General features: G+C 37.5%; 1 pseudogene; it reads left to right on the plus strand.

Moving 5' to 3' along the window:
* Positions 1 to 22928: 22928 nt before the first annotated feature.
* Positions 22929 to 24121, plus strand: LOC136311707 (PCI domain-containing protein 2 pseudogene; annotated as a pseudogene).
* The last annotated feature ends 1139 nt before the right edge of the window (positions 24122 to 25260 follow it).

Genomic DNA, 25260 nt, shown 5'->3' on the forward strand with positions numbered 1-25260 from the left:
GATTATATTACATTTCATATGTTTGTATGTCTATTGATTTATTTATATTTATGAACTGATTAAATAACTTTATATGATAATTTAAAATATTTGTAGTTTTCAATGAGCTATATTAGAAATCTTGATAGAAATGTATTATGAAATTATTTATTATCCTCAGTGTAAAATTACATCAGCTGTCTATGATTCTTAAGAAAGGCAATTCATTAACTATATTCTCGGTTTTCCTATATTCTCTCAGAGTATTTATTTGAATACTGATATAGTATATCAATGATCTAGTTTTTAACCAGTATACTGAGTATTCTTAAATTTCTATTTAAGTGATACAGTGTTTAAAAATTCATCCTAGTGTTATGTTTGAGATTTTAAAATGAGGTTTTTATTTCTACTTTTATATTACTGGTCACTTTTGCTTATCAAGAGCAACTTAGACGAGATCAGGCGCGTTCAGGGTGGTATAGCTAAAAAGGCACAGAGTAGCCGAATGGATCAAAAAAGAAAATCCAATTGTATGCTGCCTACAAGAAACTCATCTAAGTAACAAGGATAAAAACAAATTCAAAGTGAAAGGCTGGAAAACAATGCTCCAAGCAAATAACATCCACAAAAAAGCAGGCGTAGCAATACTCATATCTCATGATGCTGACTACAAGACAGCAAAAGTACTCAGAGACAAAAATGGCCATTTCATAATGGCTAAGGGGACACTGAATCAAGAAGACATAACAATTCTTAATATATATGCACCAAACCAAGGAGCACCAAAATATATAAGACAGCTACTTATTGACCTTAAAACAAAACTGACAAAAATAAAATCATACTTGGAGACCTCAATACACTGCTGACGGCTCTAGATCGGTCATCCAAACAGAGAATCAACAAAGACATAGTGGCCTTAAACAAAACACTAGAGCACCTGGATATGATAGACATCTACAGGACATTTCATCCCAAAGTGACTGAGTATACATTTTTCTCCAGTGTACATGGATCATTCTCAAGAATTGACCATATGCTGGGCCACAAAAACAACATCAGCAAATTCAGAAAAATTGAAGTTGTACCAAGCATATTTTCTGATCATAAAGCCTTGAAACTAAAATTCAACAGCAAAAAAGAGGGAAAAAATCCCACAAAAATGTGGAAACTAAACAACATACTTTTAAAGAATGAATGGGTCAAAGAAGAAATAAGTGCAGAGATCAAAAGATATATATAGACAAATGAAAATGACAATACGACATATCAGAATCTATGGGATGCAGCAAAAGCAGTGATAAGAGGGAAGTTCATATCACTTCAGGCATATATGAACAAACAAGAGAGAGCCCAAGTGAACCACTTAACTTCACACCTTAAGGAACTAGAAAATGAAGAACAAAGACAACCCAAAACCAGCCAAAGAAAGGAGAAAATAAAAATCAGAGCAGAAATAAATGAAATAGAGAACAGAAAAACTATAGAAAAAATTAATAGAACAAGGAGCTGGTTCTTTGAAAAAATCAACAAAATTGACAAACCCTTGGCAAGACTTACCAAGGAAAAAAGAGAAAGAACTCATATAAACAAAATCCAAAATGAAAGAGGAGAAATCACCACGGACATCGTAGATATACAAAGAATTATTGTAGAATACTATGAAAAACTTTATGCCACTAAATTCAACAACCTAGAAGAAATGGATAAATTCCTAGAACAATACAACCTTCCTAGACTGAGTCAAGAAGAAGCAGAAAGCCTAAACAGACCTATTAGTAGAGAAGAAATAGAAAAAACCATTAAAAACCTCCCCAAAAATAAAAGTCCAGGCCCTGACGGCTATACCAGCGAATTTTATCAAACATTCAAAGAAGACTTGGTTCCTATTCTACTCAAAGTCTTCCAAAAAATTGAAGAAGAAGCAATACTTCCAAACACATTTTATGAGGCAAACATAACCCTTATACCAAAACCAGGCAAGGATGGCACAAAAAAAGAAAACTACAGACCAATATCTCTAATGAATACAGATGCTAAAATACTAAACAAAATACTAGCAAATCGAATACAACAACATATTAAAAAAATAATACATCATGATCAAGTGGGATTCATCACAGAATCTCAAGGATGGTTCAACATACGTAAAACGGTTAATGTAATACACCATATCAACAAAACAAAGAACAAGAACCACATGATCTTATCAATAGATGCAGAAAAGGCTTTTGATAAAATACAACACAATTTTATGTTTAAGACTCTCAACAAAATGGGTATAGAAGGAAAATATCTCAACATGATAAAGGCCATATATGATAAACCATCAGCTAACATCATACTAAATGGCAAAAAACTGAAGGCTTTCCCCCTTAAATCAGGAACAAGACAGGGTTGTCCACTGTCTCCACTCTTATTTAATGTGGTACTAGAGGTTCTTGCCAGAGCAATCAGACAAGACAAAGAAATAAAAGGCATCCATATCGGAAAAGAAGAAGTAAAGGTATCACTTTTTGCAGATGATATGATCCTATACATCGAAAACCCCAAAGAATCCACAAAAAGACTTCTAGAAAAAATAAGCCAATACAGTAAGGTCGCAGGATACAAAATTAACATACAGAAGTCAATAGCCTTTCTATATGCCAACAATGAAACATTTGAGAATGAACTCAAAAGAATAATCCCCTTCACGATTGCAACAAAAAAATAAAATAAAATACCTAGGAATAAACATAACAAAGAATGTAAAGGACTTAAACAATAAAAACTATAAACCATTGTTAAGGGAAATCGAAAAAGACATTATGAGATGGAAGAATATACCTTGTTCTTGGTTAGGTAGAATAAATATAATCAAGATGGCCATATTACCCAAAGCTATATACAAATTTAATGCAATTTCCATCAAAATTCCAATGACATTTTTTAAAGAAATGGAGCAAAAAATAATCAGATTTATATGGAACTATAAAAAGCCCCGAATAGCCAAAGCAATCCTAAAGAAAAGGAATGAAGCTGGGGGCATTACAATACCTGACTTCAAACTCTATTATAGGGCCACGACAATCAAAACAGCATGGTATTGGCAGAAAAATAGACACTCAGACCAATGGAACAGAATAGAAAGTCCAAAAATAAAACCACATATATATAGTCAAATAATTTTTTTTTTTATAATTTTATTTTTTTAATGGGGTGACAACAATAAATCAGGATACATATATTCAAAGATAACAAGTCCAGGTTATCTTGTCGTTCAATTATGTTGCATACCCACCACCCAAAGTCAGATAGTCCTCTGTCACCTTCTATCTTGTTTTCTTTGTGCCCCTCCCCACCCCCTATCCCTCTCCCATTCCCCCCTCCCCCCCGTAACCACCACACTCTTGTCAATGTCTCTTAGTTTCAGTATTATGTCCCACCTACATATGGAATAATACAGTTCCTGTTTTTTTCTGATTTACTTATTTCGCTTCGTATCATGTTATCAAGATCCCACCATTTTGCTGTAAATGTTCCGATGTCATCATTTCTTATGGCTGAGTAGTATTCCATAGAGTATATGTGCCACATCTTCTTTATCCAGTCATCTATTGATGGGCTTTTTGGTTGTTTCCATGTCCTGGCCACTGTGAACAATGCTGCAATAAACATGGGGCTGCATGTGTCTTTACGTATCAATGTTTCTGAGTTTTTGGGATATATACCCAGTAGAGGGATTGCTGGGTCATAAGGTAGTTCTATTTTCAGTTTTTTGAGGAACCACCATACTTTCTTCCATAATGGTTGTACTACTTTACATTCCCACCAACAGTGTATGAGGGTTCCTTTTTCTCCACAGCCTCTCCAACATTTGCTATTACCTGACTTGCTAATAACAGCTAATCGAACAGGTGTGAGGTGGTATCTCATTGCCATTTTGATTTGCATTTCTCTAATAGCTAAAGAAGATGAGCATCTTTTCATATATCTGTTGGCCATTTGTATTTCTTCCTGGGAGAAGTGTCTATTCATATCCTCTTCCCATTCTTTTATTGGATTGTTTGTTTGTTTGTCGTTGAGTTTTATGAGTTCTTTGTATATTTTGGATATTAGGCCCTTATCTGAGCTGTTGTTTGAAAATATCATTTCCCATTTAGTTGGCTTTCTGTTTATTTTGTTATCAGTTTCTCTTGCTGAGCAAAAACTTCTTAGTCTGATGTAGTCCCATTCATTAATTTTTGCCTTCACTTCTCTTGCCATTGGAGTCAAATTCATAAAATGCTCTTTAAAACCCAGGTCCATGAGTTGAGTACCTATGTCTTCTTCTATGTACTTAATTGTTTCAGGTCTTATGTTTAGATCTTTGATCCATTTTGAGTTAATTTTTATACAGGGAGAGAGACTGTAGTCCAGTTTCATTCTTTTGCATGTGGCTTTCCAGTTTTTCCAGCACCATTTATTGAAGAGGCTTTCTTTTCTCCATTGTGTGTTGTTGGCCCCTTTATCAAAAATTATTTGACTATATATATGTGGTTTTATTTCTGGACTTTCTATTCTGTTCCTTTGGTCTGAGTGTCTATTTTTCTGCCAATACCATGCTGTTTTGATTGTCGTGGTTCTATAATAGAGTTTGAAGTCAGGTATTGTTATGCCCCCAGCTTCATTCTTTTTCTTTAGGATTGCTTTGGCTATTCGGGGTTTTTTATAGTTCCATATAAACCTGATGATTTTTTGCTCTATTTCTTTAAAAAACGTCATTGGAAGTTTGATGGGAATTGCATTAAATTTGTATATTGCTTTGGGTAATATAGCCATCTTGATTATATTTATTCTTCCTAGCCAAGAACAAGGTATATTCTTCCATCTCATTATATCTTTTTCGATTTCCCTTAACAATGGTTTATAGTTTTCATTATATAAGTCCTTTACATTCTTTGTTATGTTTATTCCTAAGTATTTTATTTTTTTTGTTGCAATCGTGAAGGGGATTATTCTTTTGAGTTCCTTCTCAGTTGTTTCATTGTTGGCATATAGAATGGCTATTGACTTCTGTATGTTAATTTTGTATCCTGCGACCTTACTGTATTGGCTTATTGTTTCTAGTAGTCTTTTTGTGGATTCTTTGGGGTTTTCGATGTATAGGATCATATCATCTGCAAAAAGTGATACCTTTACTTCTTCTTTTTCGATATGGATGCCTTTTATTTCTTTGTCTTGTCTGATTGCTCTGGCTAGAACCTCTAGTACCACATTAAATAAGAGTGGAGACAGTGGACAACCCTGTCTTGTTCCTGATTTAAGGGCGAAAGCCTTCAGTTTAGTGCCATTTAATATGATGTTAGCTGATGGTTTATCATATATGGCCTTTATCATGTTGAGATATTTTCCTTCTATACCCATTTTGTTGAGAGTCTTAAACATAAAATTGTGTTGTATTTTATCAAAAGCCTTTTCTGCATCTATTGATAAGATCATGTGGTTCTTGTTCTTTGTTTTGTTGATATGGTGTATTACATTAACCGTTTTACGTATGTTGAACCATCCTTGAGATTCTGTGATGAATCCCACTTGATCATGATGTATTATTTTTTTAATATGTTGTTGTATTCGATTTGCTAGTATTTTGTTTAGTATTTTAGCATCTGTATTCATTAGAGATATTGGTCTGTAGTTTTCTTTTTTTGTGCCATCCTTGCCTGGTTTTGGTATAAGGGTTATGTTTGCCTCATAAAATGTGTTTGGAAGTATTGCTTCTTCTTCAATTTTTTGGAAGACTTTGAGTAGAATAGGAACCAAGTCTTCTTTGAATGTTTGATAAAATTCGCTGGTATAGCCGTCAGGGCCTGGACTTTTATTTTTGGGGAGGTTTTTAATGGTTTTTTCTATTTCTTCTCTACTAATAGGTCTGTTTAGGCTTTCTGCTTCTTCTTGACTCAGTCTAGGAAGGTTGTATTTTTCTAGGAATTTATCCATTTCTTCTAGGTTGTTGAATTTAGTGGCATAAAGTTTTTCATAGTATTCTACAATAATTCTTTGTATATCTACAGTGTCCGTGGTGATTTCTCCTCTTTCATTTTGGATTTTGTTTATATGAGTTCTTTCTCTTTTTTCCTTGGTAAGTCTTGCCAAGGGTTTGTCAATTTTGTTGATCTTTTCAAAGAACAAGCTCCTTGTTCTATTAATTTTTTCTATAGTTTTTCTGTTCTCTAATTCATTTATTTCTGCTCTGATTTTTATTATTTCCTTTCTTCGGCTGGTTTTGGGTTGTCTTTGTTCTTCTTTTTCTTGTTCCTTAAGGTGGGAAGTTAAGTGGTTCACTTGGGCTCTCTCTTGTTTGTTCATATATGCCTGAAGCGATATGAACTTCCCTCTTATCACTGCTTTTGCTGCATCCCATAGATTCTGATATGTCGTATTGTCATTTTCATTAGTCTGTATATATCTTTTGATCTCTGCACTTCTTTCTTCTTTGACCCATTCATTTTTTTAAAGTATGTTGTTTAGTTTCCACATTTTTGTGGGATTTTTTTCCTCTTTTTTGCAGTTGAATTCTAGTTTCAAGGCTTTATGATCAGAAAATATGCTTGGTACAACTTCAATTTTTCTGAATTTGCTGATGTTGTTTTTGTGGCCCAACATATGGTCAATTCTTGAGAATGATCCATGTACACTGGAGAAAAATGTATACTCAGTCACTTTGGGATGAAATGTCCTGTAGACGTCTATCATATCCAGGTGCTCTAGTGTTTTGTTTAAGGCCACTATGTCTTTGTTGATTCTCTGTTTGGATGACCGATCTAGAGCCGTCAGCGGTGTATTGAGGTCTCCAAGTATGATTGTATTTTTGTCGGTTTTTGTTTTAAGGTCAATAAGTAGCTGTCTTATATATTTTGGTGCTCCTTGGTTTGGTGCATATATATTAAGAATTGTTATGTCTTCTTGATTCAGTATCCCCTTAGCCATTATGAAATGGCCATTTTTGTCTCTGAGTACTTTTCCTGTCTTGTAGTCAGCATTATCCGATATGAGTATTGCTACACCTGCTTTTTTTTGGATGTTATTTGCTTGGAGTATTGTTTTCCAGCCTTTCACTTTGAATTTGTTTTTATCCTTGTTACTTAGATGAGTTTCCTGTAGGCAGCATACAGTTGGATTTTCTTTTTTAATCCATTCTGCTACTCTGTGCCTTTTTATTGGTGAGTTTAATCCATTTACATTTAGTGTAATTATTGATACTTGTGAGTTCCCTATTGCCATTTTATATCTTGCTTTCTGTTAGTTTTGTGTCTTGTTTGATCCTTCTCTTTCGTTTTTCTATCTTTTGTTTTTATTTGGTTGTATTCCATACATCTTTCCTCTGTTGCTATCTTTTTTATCTCATGTGCTTCTGTGGTGGTTTTTTCAATGGTGGTTACCTTTGAGTAATGAAAAGGGTCCCTACCCTGTTCATTGTAGTGAACTATTTTGTGAGTACTTTTGCACTCCATCGTCCTTTGCTACTGTTAATCTCCGTCTTCTCCCGCTCTTTCTTTTTGTTGTTGTCACAGTTTAAATTTGGTTTTATTGTGTTCTTCTTGGAGCTTTTACTTGTGGCTCTGTTTTTTTTTTGTTCTTTGTATCTGATTGGAGAACCCCCTTTAGTGATTCCTGGAGTGGGGGTTTTCTGATGATAAATTCCCTCATCTTTTCTGTATCTGTGAATGTTTTTATTTCTCCTTCGTATTTGAAGGATAGCTTTGATGGGTATAGTATTCGTGGCTGAAAGTTCCTCTCTTTCAGGACTTTAAATATTGGGGTCCACTCTCTTCTAGCTTGTAGAGTTTCTGCTGAGAAATCTGATGATAATCTAATGGGCCTTCCTTTATATGTTGTATTCTTCTTTTCCCTGGCTGCCTTGAGAATTTTTTCTTTGCTGTTGGTTTGTGTCAATTTCATTATGATATGCCTTGGAGTAGGTTTGTTGGGGTTAAGAAAACTTGGAGTTCTGTTTGCTTCTTGAACTTGAGGCTCTAGTTCTTTCCACAGGCTTGGGAAGTTCTCATCAATTATTTGTTTAAGTATGTTCTCCATTCCATTTTCTCTCTCTTCTCCCTCTGATATACCTATTATTCTTATGTTATTCTTTCTGATGGAGTCAGATAATTCTTGTAGGGCTATCTCATTTTTTTTAATTTTTGAGTCTCTTTCTTCTTCTCTCTGTTGTGCCTCAAGTTGCTTGTCTTCTATTTCACTAATCCTCTCTTCTATCTGACCTGTTCTATTAGCTAAGCTTGTTACTTCGTTTTTCAGCTCGTGAATTGAGTTTTTCATCTCTGTTTGATTTGTTTTTATAGTTTCAATTTCCTTGGACATATATTCTTTGTGTTCATTGAGTTGTTTTCTGAGCTCCCTATATTGCCTTTCTGTGTTTTCTTGTATATCTCGGAGGATTTTTAGTATTTCTATCTTGAATTCTCTGTCATTTAGCTCCAAGGTTTCCAATATATTAAATTTTTTCTCCATAGATTTTTCCTCATCTAGCTGTGTTACCTCTCTTTCTTTTGTATCCATGATATTCGATTTTCTCTTCCTTAATGGCATCTGAGGGTGGTTTTGTTGATAGTATTAATGAGATTTAATAAAGAATAAAAAGTTAAAAAAAATCAAAAAGATTTGTTTTTTTTTAAAAAAATTAATAATGAAATAAAGAAAAATAAAATAAAATAAAAATTTTTTAAAAAAGAAAATTATTCCCCCCCTCCTTTTTTCCTCTCCTCTCCTCTCCCCTCTTTCTTGAGAAAATCTTGTGGTGGACTGTGAGTTATAACAAACAATGCCTGTGATGGAGGGCCTGAATTGGGGAAAAGTAATAAAGGGGCAAAAAAGAAAAAAAGAAAAAAAAAAAAGGAAAAAAAAAAAAGAAAAAAAAAGAAAAAAAAAGAGCGTATGGACCCACAAAAAGCAAATAAGGAAAAAATTTGGGTCAAGAATAAAATGATTTGCTTTTAGGTGTTGGTTGTCTAAGAGTTATGATGAGAGGAATAAGAGGAAAATGGAAAAATGGGGGGACAAATTAAAAACTTACTATTGTATTTAGTGGAACAAGAACTAGATAATATGGAGAGCCAGGGATGGGAGCACTGCTAGTGAGTTAAAAAGGTGAAGTAAAAACCCCCCAAAATGCCACAAACATAGGTTTGAGTCCCAGATAAGATAATTTGTTTGTTATTGAGGTTTGAATGAGAGGAGATGTAAAGGAGAAAGGAAGAAACTAATATAGAGGGAGAAAAGAAAGAGAGAGAGAGAAAAAAAAGAGGGAACCACTAAAAGAAGAAAAAAGAAAGGAGAGAGAGAGAGAGTTAAGGATTTTGGAGTGCAACCCTCATAGAGAGAAAGGAAGAGAAGAGAAAAGATAATGGGAGATGTAACACTTATGGGTAGTGTAGTTCAAGGAGAGGAGAGAGTAAGACCAGTAGAGAGTTAATCGGCCAAATTGGAGGAGGAAAAAAAAGTATCAAGAATGAAGATAAGAGAAACAAACGAACAAATATAATAAAATGTGATAGGTTATAAAGTCTGCAGATTATTCTTGATTTTGAGAGGTTATCTTCTTGCTTTTTCTTTTCTCTCCCTCTTCCTGGTCGGTGACTCTGTACCCCGGGTTCTGCCCCTTTGGCACGCTCAGGTAGAGGCTTGCAGTTGATAAGTCTCTATGGCAATGTCATGTATTGTGCTTTAGTCTCGTGGGAGTCGAGGCTCATTAGCATTTATAGGCTCCGACAGTGAGAGAGTCCGTGTTCCTGGAGCCTTTCTCCTAGTCTTTCCTTCCTCAATTAGTAGCCTGATAATCCAGCTATGGGCTTGCTGCTGCCTCTGCCTGGATAGTAAGAGGCTCAAAGAGCTGGCAACTCCCCACTCTATTTCCACTCAGCACAGGGCTCTGGGTAAGGCTCAGTCAGTCAGAGCTGCTAGCATAATCAGGCGGGCTTTCCGCCCACTCAAAGACCACTGGCTCTGCCACTCTGTCCGGTAACACAAGCGGGCGCCCACTTCTGGGGGGCGCTTGGAGGAAACTCTCACTCACTGTCTGCGACCAGGATATCCAGCCAGCAGTCTCACGCTCTGAGTGAAACCCCCAACCGCAGGGAAAAGTTGCAGCGTTGGAATTGAGTCTCGCTCCGTCCCCGTGCGCGGCTTTTGCAAGGCGCTGGGGCGGCTCGAGATTCTGCTTTGGCCCACACAAAGGCCCCTGACTCTGCCCCTCTCTGCGATAACACGGGCGCGCACTGCCGAGGCACTCGGAGGAATCACTCACTCCTTATCTGCGCGCGCAAACCAGGATATGAGGCCGGCCGTGGTTCCCTCTGAGTGAAACCCTCACCAGCACGGAAAATCTCCACCGTTGGAATTAGTTCTCACTCCCTCCCGTGCGTGGCTTTCCCAGGGCGCTGGGGCTGCCCAGAGACTCTGTCCTCAGCCCACAGAAAGGCCTCTGACCCTGCCTCTCCGTGGGGCAACATGGGCACCCACTCTCAGGGCCTAGGAAGAAATTCTCGCCCACTAACTGCGCACCGACCAGGAGACCAGGTAAAATGGCCACTTTGCTTGTCTTTCTTTGTTTGGGTTTGGCGTGAGTGTTAGCTTGTATTGCCCGGGTTGCCACAGGATCAGATTTTCCTCAGCTTGGATCTGTGTGCCACAGCCTGGTTCGGCCGTTTGTGCCGCGGCGGCCTGGATCTATTCACCCCCTTTGCCCGCCTCAGTTTCTATATTCACAGTTACCAGAGAAAGCCGCCCTGTTTAGGTTAGTGAGGAAGGCGGAGCATTTCTTACTCCCTATTTCCTTTGGGGTTTGGTTATATATTTAGCCAATTTTTCACTCAATCATACCTTTGGGTGTATTGTGAAGCATCTGGAAGCTCCAAGTATAGGTTTTTCTGTTTCTGGTTGAAGATCTTGTTGAGTTTTGGAGGAGATTTATCGGTATCGCTTCCTACCCCGCCATTACTCTGACGTCATCTTTCAAATAATTTTTGATGAAGGGGCCAACAACACTCAATGGAGAAAAGAAAGCCTATTCAACAAATGGTGCTGGGAAAACTGGAAATCCACATGCAAAAGAATGAAGCTGGACTACAGTTTGTCCCCCTGTACTAAAATTAACTCAAAATGGATCAAAGATCTAAACATAAGACCTGAAACAATAAAGTACATAGAAGAAGACATAGGTACCAAACTCATGGACCTGGGCTTTAAAGAGCATTTTATGAATTTGACTCCACAGGCAAGAGAAGTGAAAACAAAAATTAATGAATGGGACTACATCAGACTAAGAAGTTTTTGTTCAGCAAGAGAAATTGATAACAAGATAAACAGACAGCCAACTAATTGGGAAATGATATTTTTAAACACCTTCTCAGATAAGGGCCTAATATCCAAAATATACAAAGATCTCATAAAACTCAACGACAAACAAACAAACAATCCAATAAAAAAATGGGAAGAGGATATGAACAGACACTTCTCCCAGGAAGAAATACAAATGGCCAACAGATATATGAAAAGATGCTCATCTTCTTTAGTTATTAGAGAAATGCAGATCAAAACTGCAATGAGATACCACCTCACACCTGTTAGACTAGCTATTATTAACAAGACAGGTAATAGCAAATGTTGGAGAGGTTGTGGAGAAAAAGGAACCCTCATCCACTGTTGGTGGGAATGTAAAGTAGTACAACCATTATGGAAGAAAGTATGGTGGTTCCTCAAAAAACTGCAAATAGAACTACCTTATGACCCAGCAATCCCTCTACTGGGTATATACCCCAAAAACTCAGAAACATTGACTTGTAAAGACACATGCAGCCCCATGTTCATTGCAGCATTGTTCACAGTGGCCAGGACATGGAAACAACCAAAAAGCCCATCAATAGATGACTGGATAAAGAAGATGTGGCACATATACACTATGGAATACTACTCAGCCATAAGAAATGATGACATCGGATCATTTATAGCAAAATGGTGGGATCTTGACAACATTATATGGAGTGAAATAAGTAAATCAGAAAAAACCAGGAACTGCATTTTTCCATACGTAGATGGGACATAAAAGTGAGACCAAGAGACATTGATAAGAGTGTGGTGGTTACGGGGGGAGGGGGGAGAGGGAGAGGGAAGGGGGATGGGGAGGGGCACAAAGAGAACTAGATAGAGGGTGACAGGACAATCTGACTTTGGGTGATGAGTATGCAACATAATTGAACTTTAAGATAACCTGGACATATTATCTTTGAATATATGTATCTTGATTTACTGATGTCACCCCATTAAAAATAAATACAATAAAAAATTTAAAAAAAAATAAAAAATAAAAGAGCAACTTAGTATCTCCTTAAATGATAATCAAAACGCCTCATCCACAATTTCACATCTCTCCTTGCCATTCTTATCTTCAGCTGATCCTACACTCAGACAATGGCAGTAACTTTAATTACTATTAGCAAATTTCCCTCCATAACAGAACAGTTAGTTGCCAATCTGACATTCAGAACATTTTCAACCAGCTTTGATGAAGTGCAAACCATGAAGTGCTTTGTTATAACCACAGGCAAAGCCATCAGTTTCTGCTTTCAAAAAATACAGGGAATTTAAAATAATTTCAGGTACTTGACCTATTTCACTCTAGGTAGGTATGCATGCATGTGTGTATGTTACATGGTGACTATGAAGTACCCATTGCAAAATATACCTCCAAGGCTCTGTGTGGGAGAAGCACTTCCATGATCTCCCAGAGAAAAGAGCAGAATTTGATGCGTCAATTACTAGCCAAAGAACACTATGCTTTACCTAATAGGTAAAGTATAATGGCAGCTATCTTAAAAAAAAATCTAAAAAAAAAAAGAGGTAGCCTTTGTTTTCTGTATTAAAACTAATATTCACCTGACCAGGTGGCACAGGGATAGAGCATAAGACTTGGATGCAGACGACCCAGGTTCAAAACCCCGAGGTCGCCAGTTTGAGCACAGGCTCATCTGGTTTGAGCAAAGCTCACCAGCTTGAGCCCAAGGTTGCTGGCTTGGTCGCTCTGCTGTAGCCCCCCAGTTAAGGCACATATGAGTAAGCAATCAATGAACAACTAAGGTGCTGCAACGAAGAATTGATGCTTCTCATCTCTCTCCCTTTTTGTCTGTCTGTCCCTATCTGTCCTTCTTTCTGTCTCTCTCTGGCTCTGTCATAAAAAAAAAAAAACTGCACCAACTAATATTTACTTCATGAGGATATATCCAATTGTTTAACTTCCATTCTTATAAGCTACCCTCCCAGCAAATAATAAACATACTTTTCATCCTAAATTTGAAAAGGTAAATCTATCTGACCATTTCTTCAGCTTTTGCTTATATATGCTCAATAGTTTTTTTTAAGAATCAATGATCCAGTTGAGTCTTGATTTCAACTGAAAGCCATCCATTAGAGAAAGTTAAGAACCAGAAAGGGGTCAGCCCTTTCTGTCTCTACTAGTCTAGGTAGCTTTCGTCTCTAATGGAATTCTTTCGATAATTATTTCATACTTCTGGCAATCTTGATGGACTCCATTCACCTCAATGCCAACTCTGCACATCACTCAAATCTTCTATTAGGACATCTTAAAGAAAATTCCTTTTTGCTTTATACTCAAATAAAGGAAGTAAAAAACTAAACTTCAAGAGGGGCCATGCTTTTCAGTGCAATCACAATACTTCCCAGTCTGAACAAGAGGCATCAGTTATTCTTTCTCCTTTGAAAGCATTTTGACCAGGTGGAAGGATTTTAAAAACATACAAAGTACACACACATCCTGATCTCATTTAAAACCACAGAAAATATTTTTATACTTATTTGCATAAGTTTCTTTTTTCACTCTTAAAGTTTAAGGAATATGTTTTATCTCTCAATGATAGCATTTTGCAATGGAAGAAAAAAGGCCTGACTAATAACTTAACAATATATTAAGTTAACTACTAAGATTAAACACAAAAAAATGGTTATAATTTGAAATACTTAACTCAGTGGTAGTCAACCTGGTCCCTACTGCCCACTAGTGGGCATTTCAGCTTTCATAGTGGGCGGTAGCAGAGCAATCAAAGTATAAATAAAAAGATAGATTTAACTATAGTAAGTTGTTTTATAAAGATTTATTCTGCCAAACTTAGTGAAAATCTGACATAAAGTACTTGGTAAGTAATTATTATTATATACTTTAACTTGCTGTAACTCTGCTTTATAAATTTTATAAAGTAAAGTTACTTCCCTACTTTATAAATCACCATTACTGTGGACCCAGTGGGTGGTTAGAAAATTTCACTACTAACAGAGATACAGCAGTGGGTGGTAGGTATAAAAAGGTTGACTACTTCTGACTTAACTCATTATTGAAATGCACCATACACTTTCTTTATAATCTTATAATTATTTTACTTTCAATTCAAAGTTAAAATTTCTAATCATTCAGTTGATTATATTTTAAATTAAAAACATAAGCTAATTTACTGGATACAATTAAGTGGTAAATAAACTTCTAACATTCCAAATTAACTAAATATTATATAAAGATTAACCATCAAATACAGTATGTCCGTAAAGTCATGGTGCACTTTTGACCGGTCATAGGTCACAGAAAAGAAACAAAAGACAATAGAAATGTGAAATCTGCATCAAACAAAAGGAAAACTCTCCCAGTTTCATACCTATTCAGTGCAGTTCGATGTGGGCTCACGCACAGATTTTTTAGGGCTCCTTAGGTAGCTATCCCATATAGCCTCTACAGACTCGTCACTGACTGATGGCCTACCAGAACGGGGTTTCTCAACCAAACTGCCGGTTTCCTTCAACTGCTTATCCCACTGAGTAATGTTATTCCTATGTGGTGGCACTTCGTTATGAATGCACCAATATTCACATTGCACTTTGGTCACAGATTCGAATTTAGTGAGCCACAGAACACACTGAACTTTCCTCTGTACCATCCACATCTCGACGGGCATGGCCATGGGCTGCTCCACTGTATACATGGTGTTACATCATCATCTGTGCATGTGCACATGCTGCCACATCATCCTACAGAAACTGGGAGGGTTTTCCTTTTATTTGGTGCAGATTTCACATTTCTATCGTCTTTCGTTGCTTTCCTGTGACCGGTCAAAAGTGCACCATGACTTTATGAACACACTGTATTTACATTTGATTTCCAGATTTACAGAAAACATTAATACTATGGGTTACATTTATGCTACATTAAAAATTATTTCTACATTAATAAAATCAAGTCTAAATCCTTGTTAAATTTCATTTTAGTCAAATCCAAATCTAAATAAAAAGGTACTTTGCCCTTATATCCCACACAATGATGTCATCCCAGATGATTTTGGTATTCTTCTAATTTTTATATTGATCAGCAATTAGGGCTTGAAATTTTAAGTTATAGGTATCAATTTAAAATAACATATATGTGGTTATATTATACATATTGTAGACTTTTTAAATAAGAGTGTGTGTGTGTGTGTGCTCCCATGCAATTTGATCCCATATATAGATTTGTGTAACCACCTCCACAATCTGTATACAAAACTATTCCATTAGACAAAATCTCCTTGGGGAAGTCCTTGATAGTCTACCCCTTCATCAACACCCTCTTCACCCTTACTCCTGGTAACTACTAATTTGTTCTCTATCTCTATAATTCTGCCCTTTTGAGGATTATATATACTTGATTCTTGTTATTCATAATAGTTAAATTCCATAAAGCCAGTGAAAACACTGAATTAGCCAATACAGAATCATTTCTCTCAGGGGGAATTCTAAGTTAAGTTCCTGCGAATCTCTGGTAACATTTTCATCAACTAATCAATACACAGCTTCCTATAAATGTAACCATATAGTATGTAACTGTTTGAGATGCAATTCTTTCATTCAGCATAACACCCTTGAAATCCATCTAACACATGTGACAAAATAGTTCTTTTTTTAAAACTTTTTTTAGATTTAAAAATAAGTATTGATTCACAGAATGTTACAAAATAGTACACAGAGGCACCATATACCTGTCACTCAGTTTTCCTCAATGATAAGATCTTAAAAAACTGTAATATAATATCAAAACCAGTAAATTGATATTGGTACAATTCTCAGACCTTGTTCAGATTTCACCAGTTTTACATGTACTCATTTTTATTGTACTTGTGTCTAGTTCTGGGTAAATAAAACACATGTAGAGTTGTGTGGCCAACACTGCAATTAAAAACTATTCCTTCATGAAAAAAATCCCTCTGTTACCCCTTTCCAGTTATTCCTATCCCTCTTCCCTCTTCCACCCCATTTCTAACCTGTGGCAACTATTAATCTATTCTCTATCTCTCTAATTTAGTCATTTTGCAAACATATATAAGTGAAATCAAGTATGAGTAACCTCTTGAGATTGGCTTTTATCATTAGCATAATTTCCTTTAGATTAATCCAAATTGTTACATACATCAATAGTTTATTCTTTTAGCCTGACCAGGCAGTGGTGTAGTGAATAGAGTGTCTGACTGGGATGAGGAGGACCCAGGTTCAAAACCCCGAGGTCACCGGCTTGAGTGTGGGTTCATCTGGTTTGAGCAAGGCTCACCAGCTTGAGCCTAAGATCGCTGACCGAAGCAAGGGGTCACTTGCTCTGTTGTAGCCCCTTGGTAAAGGCACATATGAGAAAGCAATCAATGAACAACTACAGTGCAGCAATGAAGAATTGATGCTTCTCATTTCTCTCTCTTTCTGTCTGTCTGTCCCTCTCTCTGTCTCTGTCACTCACACACAAAAATGTTTATCCCTTTTTATAGCTGAGTAATATCAGTATGGGTGTACCACAATTTATTTAATCATTCATTCATTAAAGATTATTTGTTTTCCCTTCAGTTTGTAAATATTGCAAACAAACAATAACATACAGGTTTTGTATGGACATAAGTTTTCATTTCTTTGGGATAAAGGCCCAGAAATGTAATTGCTGGATTGTACATTAAGTGCATGTTTAAGTTTTTTTTTTTAAGGGAACTTCGAAAATAGTTTTTAAAATGACTATACCATTTTACATTCTAGCCAGTATGTTCAAGTGATTTAGTTTCTTTATATCCTCACCAGCATTTGGTATTAGCAATTTTTATTTATTCATTCTGCTAAGTATGAATGTAATTGTGGGTCCAATTTGCATTTCAGTAATGGCTAATAATGTTGAACATTTTTTCCTACTTTTTTTGCCATCTATATCTCCTCTTTAATGAAATGTTTCTTTATGTCTTCTGCCCATTTTCTAAGTTGATTTTTGCTTTTTCATTCTTTGTTTCTTGCTGACTTTTGAGAATTCTTTACATATTCTAGATTCAAGTTCTTTGTTAGGTATGTGGTTTGCAAATACTTTCTCTCAGGCTGTCAGTTGTCTTTTCAATCCTTTTAATAGGATTTTGCATAGAGTACCAGTTTAATTTTGAAAAGTCCAAACTGTCAATTTTTTTCTTTTGTGTATCATCTGTACAGTTGCCTATAAAAGAACTCTTTGCCTATTCCTAGGGTCTAACAATTTTCTTCTGTTTTCTAGTGTTACATTTAAATTTATAATTCATTATTAAATAATTTTTTATAAAATGTGAGGTTTATATCAAGACTTATCTATTTCATTTTATCTTTTTCCTTATGCGTGTTCAATTGCTCCAGCACCATTTGTTGAAAAGACCATTCTTTCTCCATTGAATTGCTTTCACACCTTTGTTAAAAATCAGTGGGACATATTTCTGTGGGTCTATTTTTGAGTTTTCCATTCTTTCATATACTTTTGTTCAGTTAAAAATATTTCATGAAACTGTTTTCACAAACATTTCTATATCATTTTACCTAAAGCATGTCATTGATTGGACACATATAGGTTATTTTTAAATTATTCCTAACGTAAACCATCCTGCAGTGAACATCCTTGCAACATAATCTTTGCATATATATATATACCCAATATCTCAGAATTTCTAGAAGTAAGCTGTCTCATGAAAGGCGAGACATATTTTTAGAAAATGAACTCCTTTGGACAATGGTTAGACCTCAAACTATTTTTTTAAGTGTATGTTGAAAAAGCACACAGACATGTGTGTGTGTGTTTGTGTGCAAATAAACTTAGGAGTTAAGGGAGAATAGATGAATGAGGTAGGATTGCCATGTCGGTATTAATTGCTATTCATGTAAGATTCATTGCTTTTTTACGTTTGTTGAAAATCAGTGAGTCATATTTTTCAGAGCAATCTGCTACAGGGTGAAGGGAGACTTCTACTACCTCCCCTAATGGATCATCATATAATTTCTTAAATGCCAGATACTCTGCAGAGGGAACTGGATAAATGTGCCTCAGAAAGCTAAGTTTGAAAGTAGATTGAGTAGAATTCATTACCTGTAGTCAATATTTTTTCTTTTTTTGTGATAGAGACAAAGAGAGAGACAGAGAGAGGGACAGATAGGGACAGACAGGTGGGAAAGGAGAGAGATGAGAAGCATCAATTCTTTGTTGCGGCTCCTTAGTTGTTCATTGATTGCTTTCTCATATGTTCCTTGACTAGGGGACTACAGCAGAATGAGTCACCCCTTGCTCAAGCCAGTGACCATGGGCTCAAGCCAGTGACCTTGGGTTTTAAACCAATGACCTTTGGGCTCAAGCCAGTGACCATGGGGAAATGTCTATGATCCCACACTCAAGCCAGCAACCCCATGCTCAAGCTGGATAAGCCTGCTCTTAAGCTGGATGGGCCCATTCTCAAGCCATCAACCTCAGGTTTCAATCCTGGGTCCTCCACGTCCCAGTCTGATGCTCTATCCATTGTGCCACTGCATGGTCAGGCTCAATATTTTTATTCAGAGAACATTTAACTAGCTCCGTATAGGCACATACCCAATATTAATCTAAAATATCTCTATAAGTCAGAGTTGAACAGGTAACAAGGGGAGAAGAAGATAAATCTTGGCTTTGTACTCATCGAAATGTCCATTGAGAAGGTAGTACCTGTGTGAGGCCTGAGGTTGGCTCAGAGAGGCGAGTATGGGAAATGGCATTCTAGAGAAACAAAGGGATGGCCCCCAAAACTGAGCATGGAGCTGTCGCTTCATGAGCTCGCATGTGTTGGGGAAGATGGTTGGAGGTAGTTTTGGAAGGGCAGGCTTGAAGCAGGATTTAGGAGGAAACTAGAATTTCCAATAGAGGCTGGTAGATTATATTTAAATGGAGAAGCTTTTGAAGTTTTGACATGGGAACAGGGGGTCAGACTGCCCTTTAGAAAGATAACTCTGGCTGTATTATCTGAACAGCCTGAGGTGGAAGAGAGACCACAGGCAGCAGCTCAGCTGAGGAAGCTACTACCTTAGGCTCGGAAGAAGAAACTCAGCTTTGCACTCTGACAGAGACAGTGGAGGAGGATCAAGGTTTGTGAACTTACACTCCCAGATTCACTTACAGATTCTCTCAAAAAAGTTTTGGGGCAAAATATTACCTAGAGGGGAGAGAAGAGTGGATTATTGCTTGGATCATAGGTTTTAGTTTAACCGTGATTAGAAGAAGGGTTAGAGAAGAGATGCTAGAACTCATGGTGGTTGTAAGCAGAGACACTATCATTAAAATGCCAGGGTTGTAATCCCACAACCTGAATTTACTAGCTGGACAGCCCCTAGCCAGTAAATTGACTACTTTGTGCCTCAGTTTCCTCAGTTGTAAAATAGGGATGATAATAATGCCCATTACATGTTGTTAGGATTAAACAAATTAACACATGCTAAGTGCTTAAAACAGAGTATGGCACACACTCATCATTACTACTTTTGTTATTGTCCTTATTTGTGAACTGCTTCAAGAAAAGAAGTTTGCAGCTGCATTTGCCTGACAAGGTTTCCTTTTCTTGGGTGGAAAAGTAAGGAAATAGAGGAGCAGAGGAGGAAGAAATATCTAACATCAATGCTTCTCCTATTCCAATGCGTACAGGCATCACCTGAGGATGGAGAGGAAATGGAGACTGTGATACAGTCGGTCTGGGTGTGACCTGATTTTTAAGCAGATCTCAGCTGATGTGCAAGGATCTGACAGCTCCTTCACTGCTTTACTCACTTCTCTTTTTTATCCCCAGTATCACCTTGAACTTTGGGTAATATTTTATTATCATAACATTGTTTTCAGGGAAACTTTCCTTCACATGACAATAATTATGAAATAATTCCTACCCTATATGTCAAGTGCTTTACATTCCTTATCTCACATCGTCATAGCAAACCTAGTAAGGAGAAGGTGCTCTGAGTCTCCTTGTCTGGATGAGAAAATAGAGAGAGGTCATGTAACATGCTGGAGGTCATTACCGCTCACAAGTGGCAGGACTGGGATTCAAACCCAAATATTTGATAAACAAACCAGGGATCTTTTCAGACCTCCTGCTATTTTCCCGGGGCTCTGCCTATCATGGAGAATCCAGAGGACAGAAAAAGAAGCAGATGTTGGAAAGGAAAGAAAGGGAGGGTTTGTGCCCTGCCTGCATCAGGCTGTTGTCACTCAGGTCTCCAGAGCAGCTGTTCTATGGAGATCTCTTTTAGGATACTGTATCTCCCAAGGTCCCAGGATTCATATCTCTCCCTCACACCATCCCATACACAAAGCCCTATTGGGAAGGATCCTGGTTATTCTAAAACAGGATCTTTTTGGGCGTAAGGTACTTCCCAAGAGCTTTAATGCATTTATCAGAATACTTTATTAAAAAGTGAGAAAATTCTGTTTACTAATTAACAGCTAGCAAGATTATAAAGCAGGAAAGTGGGGACCTGGCCGGTTGGCTCAGTGGTAGAGTATCAGCTTGGCGTGCAGGAGTCCCGGGTTTGATTCCCGGCCAGGGCACACAGGAGAAGCACCCATCTGCTTCTCCACCCCTCCCCCTCTCCTTCCTCTCTGTCTCTCTCTTCCCCTCCAGCAGCCAAGGCTCCATTGGAGCAAAGTTGGCCCGGGCGCTGAGGATGGCTTTATGGCCTCTGCCTCAGGCGCTAGAATGGCTCTGGTTGCAACAGAGTGAGGCCCCAGATGGGCACAGCATCGCCCCTTCATGGGCATGCCGGGTGGATCCTGGTTGGGCGCATGCGGGAGTCTGTCTGACTGCCTACCCGTTTCCAACTTCAGAAACATAAAAAAAATAAATAAATAAAGCAGGAAAGTGGGAAGATGACAAGTTTAAGATGCACATACATTTCTATTTTATTGGTTAGAGCCATGAAAAACAATACCTTTCCCTTAGATATTAGCTTTAGAAACAATTAGTTTACATGCCTGTACTACTGTATGGAGGTTTGATGAAACAGGAATCAATCCTTCCTTCTCAGGGTCAGAGGGCATGACTTCTAAGGAGGTAAGACATACTCTCAAATGAGGTCAAATATGGGAGATCAAATGAGCAAGTACTCAAGCCAATTTGGGTCTGATGCTCCATCCCCAACAACTGGTAGGATCCTAAAGACAAAGCTTCATAACTCCATCATAGATTTTACCAAGTTGCATTATCATTTGTTTATTTCCAGTCTGTTTTTCCTAAAACAACTTCCTAAATTCTAATTTTTCACATATTCCCTTAATGATTATCCTAAGATCTATAAATGCTGAGTATCCTTTTTATGTTTTTTTTCCTTTTTCCTATATCTATGTGTTTACCTGTTTTACAATTTGAATAAGTTTTCCATTAATTCTACTTGTTTCTTTTAGTTAAATAAATGAACTTAAATAAACAACAACAATCTTTATATCACTCCCCTGATTGCGAAACGATAATAATTTAGACCAAGGGTTCCCAAACTACGGCCCGCGGGCCGCATGCAGCCCCCTGAGGCCATTTATCCGGCCCCCGCCTCACTTCCGGAAGGGACACCCCTTTCATTGGTGGTCAGTGAGAGGAGCACATTGACCATCTCATTAGCCAAAAGCAGGCCCATAGTTCCCATTGAAATACTGGTCAGTTTGTTGATTTAAATTTACTTGTTCTTTATTTTAAATATTGTATTTGTTCCTGTTTTGTTTTTTTACTTTAAAATAAGATATGTGCAGTGTGCATAGGGATTTGTTCTTAGTTTTTTTTTTATAGTCCGGCCCTTCAACGGTCTGAGGGACAGTGAACTGGCCCCCTGTGTAAAAAGCTTGGGGACCCCTGATTTAGACACTCATGTTTATTTCTATACCTTCAACATTTTTCTAACTTTTTAGCCTCCCTTTAAGGATGAGTTAGTGAAAGTGTAAATAAGCACCATAGGCATCAATATGGGTAGGCACTGCTTTTGGCCGGGTGCAATCAGGGATGATTTTTATGGGGAATATAATATTTAAGCCAGATCTTTGATGCAGCAACCGGATAAGAGATAGAGATGTAAGAACATTACAAATGTCTCTGCCTAGATACAGAAGTGTAAAATTTATGGCAAATCCAGAGAAATCTTGAATGTATTAATTTTACAGAGCCAGATTCAGTAGATCTTAATGGTCCACTTCTCTCATGGATAAGGCTTTTCACTACCAGAGAAATGACTAATAGTGGGAACTCACTGTCTGGGGAAAGATTTGTGGGGAGCACACTTATGGATGGGAATTTGAGAGAAGATATCAGCCCCAGAAATCACATGACCAGAGAGCTACCTTCGAAATGAGCTTCTTGTGGCAGCTCAAATGAAAAGGGCACAGTGTCCAGTGAAATGGACACTTGGGAGACATTAACGTGCATTCTGAAATCCTAACATAGAATGTATTCCAGGATAGTCTCAGGAATGTAATTACTTTTTAAAATTTTTATTTTTCAATCACATTTTGCATTCAATATTATTTTTAAAATGTAATTTTTTATTGTACCCAAACATCTACATTAATCATAAGAACACACCCTCCTACTAGGAGAAAATCTATTTAAAACCTATGAAACTGGCTTACCATGGCACAAATCACTGTCAGCCAGTGCCTGCAGCAGGTCTATGAAGCAGGCGACCCCAAAGACAGGGCGCCCTGTGCAGAGCTAGTGTCTTTCTAGCATTTCGATGTTGCCAACCCACCACTTCAGGTGGCCTTCCCGAAACAGGATTTTCCACGAGTTTTGGAACCCCGTCACAGTGACATGTTTGCAGCTCACTAAGGTGGACTTAGCAGATGGGGAGCCATGACTTCAGAGATGCACACGAATGCCAGACTGTCATTGTCCATCATTCCCCCAGGCACTGCAGGCCCTCAAAGGCCTCTGCTCGTCATGTATGCGGTGGCACTCTACCCTGGAGGGTTTGCCAGTAATGCAGAGCAGCAGTTGGTAAAGGAAAGAAAAATCAAAGTTGGGGACAGGTTGGAAAAAGCAGCTGAATTGTTGATGAGCTATTTCCACATCTGCACCAGGGATACTCGTGCTGACATAGAGGAGACTAAGGAGTGGTGGTGGTGGTGGGGGGCGCGGTTTCTGGTGAATCGGTTATTCAAGATTTACTTTAAGATCAACAAACTCCATTTGTGTAAACCCCTCATCAGAGCCATTGACGGCTCAACCCTGAAAGATGATTATAGATGGAAGAGAGGTGACATACAGGTACTATGTAGAATGAAAGGCCATGTCTCATAGTGACTTTAGGCAAGCCAAGGAGCACCTACCCTTTGCCTGTAAGCACTGTCACCATTTAAGTCAGAAGAACAATTGGATGATTCTGATATATTACTTCCAATAAAAATGCTGTTGAATTATATGCCAACCATTGAGGCTTTGAAAAAAGTATTATCTCATGCAGTTTGCTGAAGTAACCAAAGTTGTTAAGAGAAAGCAGTCACCTTCTACTAAACATGGCTGTGACGAAGCATGAGACCTTTTCTATTCACTATGGTATCTTATCCTTGAGAAGCTGAAGATCATCACAGACAGAAATCTTTTTAAGAAAGTGTATTTATTACCAGTTGCCTCTGAATGATTTTCTAGTTGCCTTGAAATTCACACAAGTGGAAGTCATGGGCATTGAGGAAGTCCAATACATTCTGGCCAACCTGATACACATGTATCACATCAAAGGCTATATATCACATCCGCATCAGAAGCCAGTCACTAGAACACAACACCCATTCCCTTCGCTGTCTACAGTGAAGAAACAGTCCTGAGAAGCAGTGGGTTGCCCTAGTTATTTATTGTGCTGATGCATCAGTTCTTTGCCATGACGTCATTCATTGTAGCAGAATCTCTTTGGAACTCTCTTCCCAGGGATGCTGGGACAGTTTGTGAACAAACACAGAAACCTTGAAATCTCCTCATCACTCAGAACTACAGTTGACTGACTTCACAGAGACCTGGAATTCCTTTTTCAGACTTTGCAGACCCCTCCTCTGGCTCTGCAGTGTCGTAAAACTTCTGTGAAGGAGGCACTACCTTCAAGGCAGCTACAGTTTACTACTCATAAGTGTTACGCATAGATGCATCTTTGTAACTTTTTATACAACTCTTTCTATTAAAAAGTCATCCTGAATGTATACAATGGTATACTCTTTATTATATATTCTGGTATAAAAAAAAAACTAAGAAATTACCTCCAATTATGTTTAATTGATTATTTGTCCCCATTTGGCCAAGCAGCTGCCTAGACTATGATTCCCTAGAAGTTTTATGATAATGAACTGTGCAATAAATAGGTTTAATAAATGTCCCTTTGTTTTAGACATGGGCACATGTTCTCATAAGACATTCACATAAAAACAAAGCAGCAATCCTTTTGATAGCCTTGATTATCCCTTGAATGAAGCAACTTCCCACCCCACTGCAGTCTCACCACATAAGCTAGGGTTTTTCTATCCATAGCCCTTGATATGAACAATTAGACAAGGCCAGTTTGCCTTCAGCACAATTTGGAAGAACTAATAAAATCTGTTGTTCTAATGTTGCATAATAATGGTGGGGGTAAGAGAAGAGATTTGGTTTAGATAAGAATTGCTCAAAAAGAATTTCACAGGGCATAATTAAAGAGAAATAAATAAAATGTAACTAGGAAAAAATTGAACCAGGGAGATATGATATATTTGGTTAAGACATAGGAGCTATTAACTGGAAAGAGAATGCAAAAGAAAGCTTCTCGTGCTGCAAGAGGATGAGAGTATTTGGCAAAATGAGTCTGGGATGCCTTTAATTCCTCTAACTCAGTGGTAATGTCTCCTCTGCACATACAAGTGCAGAAGGAGCTCTGGTACCCAACAAGTCAAGTGTTTGCAGATGCAGCAGAATTAGTCACCATTTAAGAAACCCACCATCT

This window comes from Saccopteryx bilineata, chromosome 8 (assembly GCF_036850765.1).
Source record: "Saccopteryx bilineata isolate mSacBil1 chromosome 8, mSacBil1_pri_phased_curated, whole genome shotgun sequence".
Taxonomy (NCBI): domain Eukaryota; kingdom Metazoa; phylum Chordata; class Mammalia; order Chiroptera; family Emballonuridae; genus Saccopteryx; species Saccopteryx bilineata.